Genomic DNA, 11,855 nt, shown 5'->3' with positions numbered 1-11,855 from the left:
TCAGCAGGAAAAGCTGAAAACTTTTAGCCCACCTACTCATTTAAATGCCTACCCCTCATTATTGTTTGCCAATCAGGATTGATTTTCATATGTCAGGGGTATCCCCTTTTCCAAAAATATATTAAGGCTTCAAGTCTCTTCATGTTTTGTCTTTGGCTTTTGAGAGACACAATTGATCATCAATTTATTGATTACTAGCTAGATTAATACATCAATTATTAATTATCCAGAAACTCTATCTCTTGAAATTTTTTAGTCATCATTTTTGTAGAAACTTAATAAATGACTTTAGTTGGATTTCCTACATTTTTGCAACATTTACAGATTACAAAGCATTTGCACATATGCCATGTCAGTTGAGCCACAGAGGAAAACACATATCCCTATTTTGCAAATAAAGAAATCAAGAAATCAAAATTGCAAATAAATAAAGAATCAGATAATATAATGTCCAAAGGTCTAGAAATCTAGGGACTAAAACTCAAGGTCTTACGATTTCATATTCAAAGCTCCGCTGTAAACAGCAGATCTTTGCATGAACCCAAACCTAGTATGTAAAACTATCAATGTCATGGCTGCACCAGGATGGACTATGTCATCTCGGGTCAAAAAAAGAAGAGACAGCCAAGAGGATGTCACCTGGAGGAGTCCTGAGCTTCATGTTTAGAAACTGAAATTTATGATTGCTAGACTTTGGGACACGGTTACCAATGCCATATACTCAAGCTTAACCATGCGTAGTCACTGAGAGAAATCCATTCTGCTCACGAGTTTTCTCAGGGAATCTTTTATATCCTTGTTCCTCAGACTATAAATGAAGGGATTCAACATGAGGGTGACCACAGCATACATTGCTCTAGCAATTAGCTCTTCCAAGCAGATTGTGTAACTGAGGGACTCAAATATACTCCAATAACTAAATCCAATAACTCTAATAACAGATATATTCCAATAACAGAGGTGAGATCTACAGGTAGAAAATGCTTTATATCTTGCCCCACTAGATGGGATCCTCAATATGAAAGAATAGGTCTGGATATAAGAGAAAAGGATCCCTGTGAAGGGAAGACCACACCAAAATATTATTGATGAGCATGTCAGTACAAGAGAGAATGAAAATTCAAGTAAAATCACAGTAAAAGCAAAATTTCACTTTCTGTACAGAACAACAGCCTCCTCACTAATAGACTATGGAGAACTACATTTAGAAAATCGATAGTCTAGGAAAATAAAACCAATAGGCTACAGAACTGTGGGCTCATGATGGTCACATAATTCAGTGGGTGACAAATGGCCACAAAACAATCATAGCTCAACATGGTGAGGAGTGAGGTGTCTGAACAATCTAAAACCATGAGAACATTTGGGTGAGGCAGCCAGCATAGGAAATGGTTCTACTGTATGGCATGAGGCTCACCAGCATTTTTAGGACCAAAGTAGTACTAGAGATCCATCAAAGACAGGTGGGAAACATGGGAGTGTGTAGGGGAGAGCCAGAAGTAATGGTCACCATGATGAGAAAGCTCCCACCCACAGTGACCAAATACATGCCCAGGACCAGCTCAAAGTGGTGCAGCTGATGTTCTGGCTTCTCAGAAAATCCTAGAAGAATTTAGAAACATATGTTTGGTTTGCTGGTCATTTTTCTGCTAGGAAAAAGATGGAATAAAAGTATTAAATGAAAGCTTAATATCTTGACTTATATAGGGAGGAACATCCAGGACTCAGACTCAGAAGATCTGGATTTGAATTGTCCTTTTACCACATTCTCCTTGTATGATAATCATAATCACAATAATGATAACTAACATTTATGTAGAACTTACTATGTACCAGGAATTGTGCTAAACACTTCATAATTATTTCATTTGATCCTCACAATACCCCTGGAAAGTAGGAGCTATTAGAAATGAGGAAACAGGATCACACAGCTAGTAAAATGTCTGTGGCCAGATCTGAACTCATCTTCCTGACTTTTAAGCTTGGAACTCTATTTACCTCATCATTTAGTGGTCCCTACCAAGATTCAATTATCCAAACATTTGTTGCAACTAACTCTCCTCCTCCCTTTTCCTCCCTTTCTCTCTCTTCTCTCTCCCTTCTTCCTTCCTCTTTCTCCCACTTCACACACACACAAACACACACACACACTCAGAACACCTTAAGACTACTTTATTTTTCTTAATAATAATTACACTTCAAAAGAACTAAGAAAAGAAAATTCCAGTCTCACTAAAGGGATGAGGTAGTTGATGGGATAAAAAGAATGATGACACTTCCTCCTATAATTTATGATAAAGTCAATCAGCTAACAAGCATTGGTGAAGGACCTACTATGTGCTGGGCATTCAAGACTAAATTTTGAGAAAGTAAATTTCAAAGAGTTCAAAGAAAGGATAGATAGCACTTCATGGAATAAAATCCAATAGTGTGGGAGTTCTTAACCTTATTTCCTGTGGTCACAGATCACGTTAGTATCCAACATGATGACTTATATAGGGAGGAACATCTAGGACTTAGACTCAGAAGATCTGGATTTGAATTTCACTTTTACCACCTTCTCCTTGTATAATATTAATGATAACTAACATTTATATAGCACTTATCATGTACCAGGTACTATGCTAAACATTTCATAGTTTCATTTAATCCTCACAATACCCTGGAAAGTAGGAGCTGTTATTATTCCCATTTTACAAATGAGGAAAGAGGATCACACAGCTAATAAAGTGTCTGAGACCAGATCTGAACTCATCTTCCTGACTTTATACCTGGAACTCTATTCACCTCATCACTTAGTGGCCCCCACCAGGATTTAATCTAAGAATAAGAAGGTTTTTTTAATTCATGAAATTAAACATAGGATTACTAAGGAAACTAATTCTCTTGAAATAGTTATCAATTTTTTTAAAAAGACAAATTCAAAGGTCACCCCCCAGGTAAAGAATCTCTGCCATAGAGGAAGTCAGCATAGAAGAAATGAGAATATGGTCTGGAATGAAATTCAAGATAAAAAAAAATTAGAAATAATTCCAACGATGTGGAAATATATTTAGAAGAATTGCATGTTTAGCCTATATTGGATTACTGACTATCTAGGAGAGAGGGTTGGGGAGGAGGGAAGGAGAAAAATTTAGAACATAAGGTTTTACAAGGATGAATACTGAAAACTATGTTTGCATGTATTTTGAAAATAAAAAGTTATTTTAAAAATGGAAATAATTCAAATAAGGTCTCTGAAGAGACCAATGCACAGCATCAGTAGAGAAGACTAGATAAAGAAGTATCTAAAATTGGGCCCAATAACTTAGTGTTCCATCAATCTGAGAAAATATAAATTATTTGGGTTTGGAATGCACCCTGTTTGACACAAATTACTATAAAAAACTGAAAAATTGTTTGGAAGAATTTAACTTTAGAACTAGACCAATGTTATCGATAGAGCTGTCACCTACAATTTCAAAGGAAATAACACTGATTCAAATATCTCATATATACCATAACAAGCTCTGAATGAATATTAAAGGCCAAATCAAAAAAAAAAAGGAATCATCAGAAATTTTTCAGGACTGTGGCTAAGGAGATTGTTCTCAATCAAAGAAGGAATTTTTAATTGCAAAATTTAAAGGAGGTAATTGATAGTCTAGGAAAGGAATTGGATTCATCGGATAAACTGAAAAGGAAGTAACCGTTGACCAATGCTCATCTATGCTGTCTGCTTCCGGTGGGTCACTGAACTTCCTGAAGCTTAGCCCTAGGGTCTGACCTTTTCTGCCCTACAATCCTCTGAGAATAGGGATCATGTGACTTCCTGAAACATAGGCCTAGGGCCTGACCCAATCCATCTCATAGACTTTTTAACAAATCTTCCTGCTCCCATTCACTCCCTCCTCTTTATTTCATACTTTTGAAGATTTCTCACACCAATCTCGATATGTTTCTTCCACCAGGACATCCTTGTTACCTAGGCCTTCAGGTTCTTTCCTTTCTTCAATATTAACTATCATTCACTCTCTACCATTTAGAACCAACACCTGCTGGCCAATGGAAGCTTTCAGGAAAGAAACCAAGAATTAATCTTGGTTCTTGAACTATTCTAGTGATTTAGTTAAGAAATCTTGATTTTAATTTAAATTTAAATTTAAATCTTGCCCAGTCAAGGGCAAACAGAAAGCAGCACGGGCTGCTGAATCTGCAAGCTATTTCCTTTGACCTGAAATAAATTCCCCTTCCTCTACAAAACATAACAGAAACCTTTCTAAGTCTATGGACAGCTTGCAGTAATTGTTCCCCTACATACTCAGTGGGGAAATGTTTGGTTGTTAAAGATCCCCTTTCTTTCCATATATCCCCCATGAGCACACAAACTATGAAAGGTATATTTGAAGTCAGTATAGATATTCACTCTCATTTATTTCTCCAATTCTAAAGCTCTGATGAGGAAAAAAATGCTCCAAACCTGGAAGGGAGTTAGAATCTCCAATGACTGGCCTAGAGTAAGTTTAGGGACTTCCTCAATTAAAAGGGCTGTGGAAGCCACTTCTCTGAGGCCTTGGGAGGGTCATCCCAAGACACTAAGTTTTTTTGAGAAGTAATCAAGGAGCCTGAGATCAGGTCTCTGGGGCTTAGTCAAGACCTCTAGGACCTGGCTCCACCTTTCATCAACACACAGCGTAAAAGGCTTTAAATAAGGCTAAGATGGGGGAGAAGACCTGATCAGGGAGTAATAAGATTGCTGTTTCCTCTCCACAGTGAGCAAAAGGGAGGTGGGAGGTGATAGACAAAGTAGGCCTTCTGACAAAGAAACTGCTCCAGGAAGCAAGAGAGTTAAAGGTTTTATGGCAACAGCCAGAGAAGCCTCCAGGGCTGGACTGCAGATCAAGATATAATCTACATGCTTATATTATGCCTCATGTCTTCTGCTGACCACTTGCTCTGATTACAGAAATTTGCTATAAAAGGGAAAAGCAGGGACATGATCATAATATAATATAATCAGTCAAAACTGATTCTTTAGGGCCTTAATCCGAGAGCCCATACATGACAGGATAAAGCATCCTTAGTTCTGTTTGGTAACCAATCATGTAATAACAATTCCACTTCATAGCCAGACTCAGGAATAATCAGGTGGGAAACAAAGGAACAGAACTGGGAAACTGAGTCATAAGGATCCCAGCTTAAGCAGAGGCTATCTTCCCAGCTCTTACTCAGATAAGACATACACCTGTTCAAGAAGGCATTCCTCCAAGTAACTTATGGCATTATTCCCAAATGGTGGGTTACTAACTTAATGATTCATCAGCCAATCATATCCAAATATATCCAATATTAGTTACAATACCAAGAGATTTCATTTCAATACCAAGTTTCACTAATCAGAGGCTTCAGGTCTATATAAAAACAAAAATCTTACAAACCAGCATACATAGCCTATCAAATGCACCTGCAGGACAGTCAAAATGAGTACAGGGATATCAGATTAAAATTCTGTTCTGGGTACTTCAAGAAATCTATGGATCATATTTGTTATCATACTCATTAAGCAAGGAGATTATACACTTAAATAAATAATAAATAATTTGCTGAAGAGAGAAGGAGACCTTGGTAGAAATAATCATTTTCATAAAACTTGTAGTTCTAACAAATCTCTTAAAAGTGTTTTGCATTGTTAAGCAGTGGAATTTTTGATACAGCATCAAAAATGATTTTACCTTAAAGCAGCCATAAACTTGAAAAATAAAAAGATTCAGTTATTAATGATAGAAGCAATTAATTGGTGGGAGGGAGTGGTAAACTCCAGTGTGTGGGTTTGTTTTCTCACTCCTAAGGAGCAGCCATCCTCAATTAGGGAAAAGATGGATAAAGTTTTCACCTTCTCCTTTCCCTTCCCCCATGCCACGTAGTATCTCCCCTAACTCCACCATGCTTCTCAAGCCCATTTCTTAGAGCTAACTCTTTTAGTGTGTTAAGTCCCTTTCAGGATTTAGCCTGCCAGCTAAGGGCATATCCCAACATCATGGGGTTTTTCCTTTCTCCTGGAAAATGGCAAGTTCCTTCCACTAAAGAATTTGCCTTTCTTTCCACCCTGTTCCTCTATACGCCCTCACATCTCTTGTTTCTCTTACTCTCTCTGCTTTTTTCTAACTTTTTAACTCTCTAACAACCTATCAAATCAATAATCTTTAACAATTTTAGGTTTCAATAACCCCCATCTAATTATCAATTTCACTATTTTCACAAGTGATACCCAGATAAACATAACAACCCATCACAAAAATGGATAGGAATCTCATGTAATTTACAGTTGTTTCCAATTTTAACACACACACCAATTAAAATGTTATTTGAAAAATCAACACTTTAGCTTGTGATATAACTAGATGTTCCATTTAAACTTTCAGTTGTTTTTGCAAATCAGTCTTTCTTATTCCTTGTTTTTAGAATCATCTCATTTTTTAAACTTTAAGATTCACAATGTAGCTAATATTCAAATGTTTGGACCAAATTTCATAAAGCTTATACACATGTCCAGAAAAGCTGACAAAATTTTAAAGCACAGCTCATAATTTTTACAAATTACCCAATACACATTTTAGAAAGCAACATACTTCATCTAATTAGGGGATACAAATATGTGACATCTTAAGGTAAGTTACCAGAACTTTGTTTTAATAACTTTTTTAAAACTTAGAATTGAATCAAATACAGATTTAAATTTTCAGTACTAACATTTCAATATTTGAACACAAATTTCTAAGATCTTCTGCTTAAAGTAAACAAAGTCACAATTCTAGCACATATATTTAATAATGATCATCTCATATAATTGTAATAGTAAGAGATTCATCATATAAAACTTACAACTCATCTTAATATCTAAGAAGGTAGCCTTACGCTCAACATTCCTGATATAAAAACCAATCATTAGAAGTTGTTCCTACTTCACAAAGTTGTAGATTACTAGTAAACTCATTCCTTCATTGGGACCTACGTAATTCAAACAAGTTATTCCTCAGGGATGACAATCTTACAAAATTGTTTTAAGAAACTTAACAAATTTACAATTTAAGAGAAATTCCAGAAAAAGACTCCACTTCACTTCCTGTCTGTTTACTTTCTTTGATTAACATCAGCTTTTTTCTCTTTTATCATACTCCAATTCAGAGCTGTATATTCTCAGGTCTTCAGACTTTTAAAGTACAAACTTGATCCAAATAACATTTTTTATTTCCAGATACAAACTTTTAGTTACAATCCAAATCACAATTTTACAATCTTAGAAAGAAACCATTACCTTTTGATTGTTTTTGCCAATCCACACAAATCTTTTTCTCTTTCCTCTGTGAATCAGAAAAGGCCAACAGACTGGACTGTTTGCTGTCATGTTTTAAAAGCAATCAAATCTGTTTTTCCCAAAATTCCCAAACTCTTAAATCTTCTATTAATAGTCAGTGCAAAGAGATTAAAATTTTCATAAAACTGCTTTCACTATCATAGTTCAGATAACTGAACTGATTAAGCAAATTTTCTTTCTCTTCCTCCCATTCCTCCTTCCATATTTCCCTTTCCTCTGTGCATTCTCCTCATGGAGGCCTTAATTTAATTGACTTTGCTTCCAGACTACTTTACACACATACAGAATTCATCTCTCAACACTGACATTGTATGTTGATCACATCTAAAAACACATAAAGTTATCAAATATGAAGCAATTAAATCCAATAAAGTTAATACTCAAATAGCATTTGTTTTATGTTAAGCACTTTTGAAATCTTGAAATAACCAATTGCCAAACTCTCCAATCATTGCTCTCAAAAATTAGCTAACTTTATTTCTGTAGCCCTCAGGTTGGGATCCACAGGAAAAAGTCAGACTTTTTTCCTCTAAGATAGGAGGGTGTTAAGAAATCTTTCCCAGTGTTCTAACTGCAACATAGAAGTTTTTCTTTTTGCTGCTGCATTTTAAATCTTTCCAGGTAACAAAATCTAGCTTATGCAACAAACAAGACACAGACATTCTGCACAAAGACATAGATGAAAATTATATGAGAGAGAACCATCCTTTCCACACAGAAAACAGCAATAGCTCAACAAGTATACTATTTGGTGATATTTTAGATTTTTGTTGCAAAGATTTGGGTCTGGACTGTTCCTTCCCTTTACCCCCGGGGAGAGCAGCTCCAGCTTCACAGCTTGAGAACTTGTAATATATAGTGCTGACTTATAGACTTGGATCCCCAACCCTGGAGGAGTCTCCCCCATTCATCAGACATCCAGAGCTTCCCTGTTCTGTGCCATTTATCAGGACTTCTTTCTGGCCTACTGGGAGACATCCCTTACTTTGGATCACCAAGCCTTGATGATCCCAGGGTCCCCTTCAGCCTAAGGGCAGCCCAAGGGCCCAGACAATGCTCTTACCTGGGGATTATGCACTCACAAGTTACCTGGCTGTCCTCTCTGCCCTCAGGTTCCTTCCTAGACTTTACTTCTGCTTTCTTTTTTTATTGAGTGCCTCTCCTTAGGCACACACTTCACAGAGAGGGAGGCTGAGAATCTGATCTCAAGGATAGGTAGAGAAAACCCAACCTGGCATCTGCCTTGCATCAGAACTCCAGCCATATCTGTGAGAGTCATATCACAGAATGAGCCCTCATAAACTGTGTGGGACAGGTGCTAAACCCCCTTACCCAAATTGACTACCCAGAGCCTCTCAGCTCCAATCTCCCAGCATGATTTGTGGCCCTTGGACCCAGAAGCAGGGAATCAATTATACAGCAAAAGAATTGGGTTCATTGGATGGACTGAAAAGGAAGTCTTGCTTCCAGGTGATTTATAAAAAGCAGAAATTAACATTCCTGTGGGTCATAGTAGCTATTAGTTTTGCTTTCTGTCTTTTTATAAGGTAACTTTTATTAAGGAGAAAGGGAGTTTAAATTGTAGAGTAGAGTTCAATCAAAAAATACCTTTCAATCTATCCATTAGTTTCATCTGAATGCATCCATCAGTCTAAAATAAGAGAGTCCAAAAGATATTCTGAGGCCTCCTTGGTCCATGTTCTACTCCCATTGAGGTGTTTCCTATGTTGACCTATATTCACCTACTCTAACATTTGAGTTTTATATAAACCCTCTGACCATGTGTTCTGGAGTCTGGTCCCTGCCCAGAAATCCTATTTTTGATCCTAGTCTCACCAACTTCCTAAAAGGTCTGTCCCAGGCATCTTCCCTGTTTTTTTGTTTTTTGTTTTTGCTGCCCCTAGAAGAATCCTCAATTTCCTAAAAGTCCAAAACTATATCCCTTTTCCCAGTTTCTTCTTTTATTTGAATTTTTTATTTCAAGTTCTCTCCCTTCCTATACTCGCTTCCCTACCCATTGAGAAGGCAAGAAATTTGGTATCCCTTATCCATTTGAAGTCATGCAAAATACAGTTCCACTTTAACCATGTCCCAGCTTCTTTATTTCTCCCTTCTTTCTGGTCATTCAGGTTCACCACCTCTAAGCCATCATTGATTCTTCACTCTCCCTCACTCCTCTTCATCCAATAGCTGCCAACGTCTCTTTATTCTATTTCCATGATATTTCTAACATCATTCCCTTGTCTCCCTTCATAAGACCATCTCCTAGATGATAGTCCTTATCATTTCTCCTGGATCATTAAATAATCTCCTAATCAGTCTTCCTGCCTCTTGTCTCTCTAGCCTTTCAATCATATCAATATTCTTAAAATCCACATCTGACCATGTCTTCAAAAGCTTCCGTGATTCCCCATTCTCTTTAGGCTAAATTTGGCATTTAAATCCCTTCACAATCTGGTTCCAGACTCACTGGAGCCAGACTCACTTCATATTACTAGCCTTTATGCATTTTCCATTCTAGACAAACGGCCTAACTAGCTATTTCCATGTGTTATATATCATTTCCCAGCTCTCTGCATTTGCATAGGCTATCCCCCATTTCAGAATGCTTGAAATTCATGTATCTACTTAATGGAAAACTTAGCTTCCTTCCTTCAAAGCACAGTTTAGTTACCATAGTTTAAATACTGCCTCTTATATATTTTTCCTGAGTGCTCCCTCCCATTCTGTAATTATTTCTCCTACCCCTCAATAAAATCTAATACAAACACAGGGACTGGTTTAATTTTTCTATTTGTATCCTTGTCTCCACCTCCTTCATCTAAAATCTCACTTTCTACAGGAAGCCTTCCCTGATTCCCCTTTCATGCTGGCAATTTCCTTCTGCTGATTATATCCAATTTATCCTGTATATGGCTTGTTTGTACATAACTGATTTCCTCCATTAGATTGTGATCCCTTTATGAGTAGGAATTGACTTTTGCCTATGTATTCCCTGTTTCTAGTACACAGAAGGCACTTAATAAGTGTTGTTGATCTTGTCATATTTTATTTGTGCTTTTTTGTGATCTCATTGATTTGGGGAACTCTTAATAAAGAAACTCCCTCCAACTGCTCTGCAAATTACTCACTTAGAGAGTTTCCTAAAGCACTGAAATGTTATGAGTCTTTCCCAGCCAGGGTGAACTTAATGACACAGACACTAAAAAATGTATTCTCTGTTCCAAGTCAAACTGACCTGTAGCTGTTTCCCGTATGTAACATTACATCTGCTACGACTGTGTCTTTGCTCAGGTGGTCTACCATGTACCAAATGCACTCCTTACTCACCTCTCCTCCTTAGAATTCCCAGATCCTCAAAAAGTATAACTCAGTTACTCTCTCCCATATAAAGCTTTCTGGATTCAGCCAACAAACCTTCCTTTCCAAGGTATTTTTAGATCTTCTTTGCTTTTAAAAGTATATAATTATTTACATATCATCTCTACTCGTTTACATATAGTGTCCCCTCTCCCCCAGTAGACTATCAGCTTCTCGAGATCAGAGAGCATTTCATTTTTGTCTCTGTAGAGTACTTAGCACATAGTAAGTGCTTTATAAATATTTGTTGAATTGGAGTTCATTTAATCCTGATAGAAATATGTGAAAGGATTGTCTTAATTATACTGGAAAGGCTCAGTGTAGAAAAAATGACTTGTCTATGGTATCACAGTCAGTCAATAGTAGGGCTGTGGCTTTAAACTTTAGGGTTTTTTACTTTTAGGTTGATTTATCTTCATTACCCTGTCCTAGAATGGCTGCATTGAACTGATTCTGGGTTCTCAGATAGATTAAGATCTCAGTCAGATTGAGCTGGGCTTTGGGCTAGATTGGGCTGTGACATGAGTTATGAGATACACAGAATATAAACATGCTTCAACTACGGAATAGGTAGTTGTTTTCTTTCCTTACCCAGAAAAGGGGATTCTAAGCAAATTTTTTTAAAATCACAGAATGATTTAGAACAGAAAGCAGTAACCAATTTTAACTAGTACATTCAGTTTAGAAATTAATACTCAAATTTAAGTGGGATTTCTACAAAGTTTCTTTATGAATTTCATTTTTTTTTTTTACCCACACTGAGCATAGTCCAATTAATTGCAAGTGGACTTTTTCTTTCCATTGTGGTCTCTCTCTGCTATATTCTTTCATTATTGGTCTATTTCTGTGGATGTTGAAGCTGTAACTACTCCAGTAGTCACTATATTGCGTGTTGAATGACCAGGAAGGGGAAAATTGTCAGCTGCCTCTCAAGATCTCCCAAAGTCCAGTGCCAAAGGAAAAAAGACACAAACAGGAGATGGCCCTATCCCAGGCACAAACTTGCCTAGAAGGTCATGAGCTAAAGGCTTAGAGCTGGAGGGAAGGAAGTACATGCCCCACCCAACCCTCCAGACAGTTCAGAGTCAGGTCTTAGAGAAAACACATAAAGGAGCTCAAAACAGTCAGTCAACAAGCATTT

At 37.0% G+C, this 11,855-nt stretch overlaps 1 pseudogene; it reads right to left on the bottom strand.

Moving 5' to 3' along the window:
* Positions 1-741: 741 nt before the first annotated feature.
* On the bottom strand, positions 742-10,660 carry LOC127548192 (putative gustatory receptor clone PTE03; annotated as a pseudogene).
* Between the last annotated feature and the right edge of the window lie 1,195 nt (positions 10,661-11,855).

Source organism: Antechinus flavipes, chromosome 1 (genome assembly GCF_016432865.1).
Source record: "Antechinus flavipes isolate AdamAnt ecotype Samford, QLD, Australia chromosome 1, AdamAnt_v2, whole genome shotgun sequence".
NCBI classification, from domain to species: Eukaryota; Metazoa; Chordata; class Mammalia; order Dasyuromorphia; family Dasyuridae; genus Antechinus; species Antechinus flavipes.
This window is presented reverse-complemented; position numbering and strand designations above follow the sequence as displayed.